The following is a 6,000-nucleotide window of genomic DNA, read 5'->3' on the forward strand; positions in this document are numbered from 1 at the left end:
ATCTTAACAACCTAGGTACATGTCATTTTACCAAAAGGAAAGTATTCACCACTTTGAGTCCGGGATTGGCTTGGATGCTGAGTCCTTAACTTTCTTTCACACTTAGACCTGCGCACGGAAACATACCGTACGCTGAGTATACACTCAGTGGTATTTCTATAAACTAATACTTAAAACAATAATAAGCTATGTATATAAATTGTAACATAACTTTTTATTTCATAATTTTATTAACTTCATCACTTACCTTTAACTTATAGCTCTTAAATGTATTTAAACAATTCTTTTTATACTTTTCATATCATTTAATATCTTTCAATACTTGTATAACAGTCACAGTCACATAATCAACAACAGTCAGTCTTTGTCTTTAGTACTTTCAATTACCCCTATTAACATAACTCGGACCTGGACGGATACACGGATCCAACCCACACACCGGGGATAATGTACAGTGTTTCATCGACCGAAACCGGAATACACCGTAGGGTAACAGTAACAGTAGCAGTAATAGTCATAGTCAGGTACAGAGTACCTCTTCAGAACGAATCCAGAACAATCACAGTAGTCGACACATATAGCGTCTCATCGACACACAGTCGGAATATCCCTGAACACTTCCAATCCTGTAGCATGCCAATTATATCCGACTAGTCCGATATTTGTTAATAGAGTGTACAAATCGTTACATTTCAATACAAAAGCAGTAATAATTTCTATCATATCATTCATTATCCATTCTAACTACTAAGAATAACAATTACATTGTATTAAATCATTAAGCATAGTTTATAGAAATACAAACTGAATTTCTCGAGTTTACTCGATATCCTCGTTCACTTTCTCCTTTTCCTTTTTCGATGATGTTTCCGGTGCTACGTTGGCTACATAAAATTTAACATTTAAAATTATCAATATAAATTATTTAATAACACACTCTTGTATTTCCATGTATCTTTTACTTAAATTCCAATTTAGTCCTTCCACCATAACCATTCTTTTTCTTCAAAACAAATCATATATTTTCATCCAATTATCATTTTAAACTATTTCAACTCTTAAATTTATAGCATAAAACACTAATTATAACATTTTCTCAATTCAATCCCTATTATTGCAAGACCTATATTTTCTTTCATAATTTAATCCTTCTCCCACTTCTAACTTGAATTTCCATCAAATTAACACTTAATTCTTTCATTTATTCAACTTAATCAACATCTAAAAATTCAATAACTTTCTAAATTTCAACATAACTCAAGTAGTATTCTTTCCTAGGATTCCATAGACATCAAAATTACAAGAAAATGGATCAAATTGACTTACCAATCAAGCTTGGAACTCTAAAACCCTAAATTTTCCTTTTCTTTTTATTTTTCTTTTTTTCATTCCCTGCTCTATTTCGTTTTCATTTTTTCTTTTATTTTCTTTGTTTTATTTAATTACTTTATTGTATTATATTATTATAATATACTTTAATCATTATTATTTTCTTATAAAATAAGTAAATACACATGTTTATTACATGTGTACCATTTATATTTTTACACATTTTATTTATTTTTATCATACATTTGTCACCTTATGGCTTAATTGTTAATTTAGTCCCTTGGCTTTCCTACAGTTTATAATTAAACTTTACACTATATTCAATCTAGTCCTTTCACTAAATTAGCCTTGATTAAGCTAAATTTACTTAATTAAAATCTAATTAACCTCTCACTTAACTTCGTAAATATTTCTAATAAATATTTACGAATCTAATTTCAAAATCGAAGACCCAAAAACTCATTTTTCCGATGACCTAAAAATTTGGGTCATTACAGGATCTGTGTGACATATAGATACCCTAATGTTCGCTCTGGAATTCACAAAGTTCTATGAACTTACTCTGTTTATCTTCCCTTCTTAGGACCACCAAGGAAGTAAAGGAACGGTCAAGGAGTACGCCAAAGGATACATTCTGTGTGAGGCTTCTAGTGATTTTGTATTATGCATGACAAATAAGGGTGGCATCAAGGCTTGAAATTTGAAGAACAATATTTTGTAACAAAAAAAAATGTATACGTCAAACTATGCTCTTTCCTTAAATCCTTATAATGAACTTTGATGTTGTAAAAATGTTTGGGCCCTTAAACTTAAATTTTTTATATATTATTGCGATAACAAATACCTATTTGTCTTTGTAAACCTAAGGTTCTGCCAATTGCATTTTTGAAAGGGAAAAACTTTCAAGCTGTAACGTACAATTCCTGGATCCTCCTTAAGGGTCAAGAATGGGGCACTACACTAGGTGTTGGAACATTCAAAATAACACATAGCTCTATAAGGAATGAATACTATGGAAACACATTTGTGTTCATTGTGGATTATAAATCGATGGGTCAATATTTTGACTTCAATTGCAAGTTGTTTGATAGAAGAAGAATTATATGTTGTCACATTATAAAAGTGTTTGCACACAAAAGGATTCATAAATTAAATGATGTAACACCCCTAATCCGTATCCGTCGCTGAAATGGGGTTGTAAGGCATTACTGAACCAAAGCACAGTTATGAATATATTCATAATAACTCAAATTATAATCATATAAATATAAACATAGAATTAATTAAATATTAAACATTCATTAAAAACAAATCATATTACATAGGTACACATCATGTTCAACACTCCACTAGTATTCGAATATCTAATTAATATCAAGATTTAACTTTTAATTCTTTACATGCACATCTTAAACCAATTAAAAGAATTCACATAGTAATTTGCTTCTTAACTTAAATGTCATAGACAAATTTACCGAATATTATTATATATAAATATGCATACATTTCATGACCAATAATCACATCATGCATATCAAACTACATCAAATTTGGATTATTGCCGAACCATCATTGCCTAAATCTTAATTCACATACTAATATAAAAGACCCGAATCATCTACATGCAAACAATTACCATTCAAGACACAAATAATGATTTAAAATACTCTTAAATCTCACATTAATTATCCTGTCTAAGATGCACAAAAGCAACCAAATTAACTAATTACGATTCAGTCATTAAATTAATCTTTCAAACAATTTTTAAATTACAAGTGCATATTTATATTAATTCAAGACATCATATGCATAGATATATAAATGTAAAGGTCAATACATCAATCAACATATATATTAATTAAATTCAAAATCTCATCAAAACTACTCACCAACCGAAATAAACTAATACCATCTTTTCAAGTCTTAACGGGGTTATAATAATATGTATCACTCAATTATACACACATTTATATAGAAAATTCACATACACCAACTAGATTATTCAAGCTGATTTATTTAATCAAACTCACCACCCACATCTATATACAAAAAAAAAATCTCCAAATAGTGCTAATTTTAAAACTGTTTACTCCCTATATCCATCACCATCACCACCACTAAACCGATTTAATACATACAATACCTAACACATATAACTTATAATTCCAAACATATAGCATTTTAATCAAAATAGGTTTAACCATACCTAATATAATTAAATTCGAACTTAAAAATAAAGCCATCTCCAATACATAATATATTTACCACAAATCAAACCATAATCAAACATATCCACATATTTCAAAATCAAGATCATAAAACATTATAGCTAAGCACACATAAAAACAAATTTAAACATAAATAGCAAGCCATTTTCGCATGGCCTTAGTTACATAACCAAAATTCAACATTTCAAAAATTTGTTCCAGCCTATACATGCCATAATACGAGTTTGACTTATTTAAATATCGAAGCTGTAGATACTGTGATAGACTTTGTTGACGATCCCAGAGCTTGTAACTTGAATTCAAAATCTATAAAACAAGATAACATGTATACATAGAGTAAGCTATTATAGCTTAGTAAGTCATAAGTAAATATTCATCACGATAACTATATCAATTGGATTAAACCAAAACCACTTATATAATTATAACACCTTTAAATTCATATATGTAAAGTTCATATTTCAATAATATTCATTCGTAAATACCACTTGGCCGAATGCTCATGTAACTAGATTATCATTAATATCATTTAATTTCCACCACCGAATAATCATCATTAACCTAGCTCACAATCCAAAAACACGTAAGCCCATGTATCACAATATGATTTCATATGTACAGGTTAATTATGTAGCCAAATGTGTAAAATCACACAGGCATATAATTGTAACTCATCCAATAATATTCACAAGATCGAATACACTTACCTCATTTTAATTATTAAAAAGCTAATACATACCTGTATATTTATCTCGTTTACACACTCGAACATAACTTATTTTTGCCCAGTAAACCGTTCGGAATTGGATAGGAGACTTGGATATCCACAAAAATCGTACAATGCCAACGTCTCAGACGTGGTCTTACATGTAGCCACAAATCGATGCCACTGTCCCAGACAGAGTCTTACTCGTAAACACATATCGTAATCACATATCGATGTCATGGTCTTACTCGCGCATATATATCGAAATCCTATGTCATGACATATGTATCCTAACTATTCCTAAGGTTCATACGCGGCTTTCGGACATCGTATCTCGGTGGAATCATATTCGTAAACATAGTTCCCAAACATTCTCACATTTGGCTATTAGTTATACAAATTCATAAAATTCAAAATCAGCATTATACATTCACATATATTTCAAATTTACGATATTTATTTGCTTATAAACTTACCTCGGACAACGAAAAATCGATACGAATCGACTGGTCGACAACTTTTGACTTTCCCCGATCCAAGTCCGATTTCTTTAGTTCTTGATCTAAACATATTCAAATTAAGCTCATTCAAAAATATTTTTATTCAATTTAGTCCAAAAACACATAAATAGGTAAATTACCAATTTACCCCTGACATTTATAATTTTTACAATTTAATCCCTATTGCACAAAACACAAAATACACCAAATTTCTCTATACTTATGTTGGGCTGAATTTACCCACTCTCAAACAAGTCCATATATTCAATTTATTTCATATTTTAGTTCCTCAAATTTTTATTTTTTGTAATTAAGTCCTAATTACTCAAAATCATCAAAAACTCCAATACAAAATATGTTAATCTAAAACATGTCTTTCATTTTTCATCATCAAACAACAAAAATCACAAGTTATCAACAATGGTACAACTCAAAATATTCCTCAAAATCAAAAATTAAAGTATGGGTCTTGAAGATTTCTAAGCAACGATCTCAAAAACGTAAAAATTATCAAAAACCGAGCTAAACTCATACCTTAATTAAGCTCCAAATTGGCCGCACCCTAGCCTTGTGTTCTTTCTTTTTATTTTTGTTTAGTTTCGGCAAATGAAGAACAAATATAACTAGTATGTAAACTTTATTTTATGTTTTATATTATATATGTTTTATTATAATAGTTTATAATATTAGTTTACAAAAATAACCTTAATTAATTCATACCAAAACATTATAATATAACCCATTACCGTCCACTAAAAAAACTATGGGCTATTTACAACATGAATGCCTCAATTTAAAAAGCCACTAACTTTTTGACCCTTATACTTTAAACTATCAAATTTTCTATTTACGCGATTAAGTCCTTTTATTAAATCGGACACTCAAACGACAAAATTAAATCAGGAAAATTTCACAGATATAAATTCACACAAAATAAACACATAAAATAATTTTTAAATATTTTTCTGACTCGGATTCGTGGTCCCAAAACCACCGTTCCGATTAGGGTCTAAATCAAGCTGTTATAAATGACATTTGTATAAAAAGAATACGGAGAAATGATGTATATCAACCTCACTTAAACAAGTTTTTTAAAAGATCGTACCTAAAATGTTTGTCGACTACCAAAAATGCAAATAACTTCTTCCTTACTTTAATAGTGTTGTTAATATTACTGTGAACATCAATGCTAGGATGAATTACATCAAAACAAAGTTGATTGAACTGAAGAATAAAC

General features: G+C 29.3%; 1 long non-coding RNA gene across 1 annotated transcript; it reads right to left on the reverse strand.

Moving 5' to 3' along the window:
* Positions 1 to 3,563: 3,563 nt before the first annotated feature.
* Positions 3,564 to 5,378, reverse strand: LOC121204632 (uncharacterized). The gene is made up of 3 exons (XR_005899824.1): positions 5,298 to 5,378; positions 4,740 to 4,825; positions 3,564 to 3,863 (listed from the first exon to the last, which is right to left on the reverse strand). It is a non-coding gene; the product is annotated as an uncharacterized lncRNA (long non-coding RNA).
* Between the last annotated feature and the right edge of the window lie 622 nt (positions 5,379 to 6,000).

Source organism: Gossypium hirsutum, chromosome A08 (assembly GCF_007990345.1).
Source record: "Gossypium hirsutum isolate 1008001.06 chromosome A08, Gossypium_hirsutum_v2.1, whole genome shotgun sequence".
In the NCBI taxonomy this organism is placed as follows: Eukaryota; Viridiplantae; Streptophyta; class Magnoliopsida; order Malvales; family Malvaceae; genus Gossypium; species Gossypium hirsutum.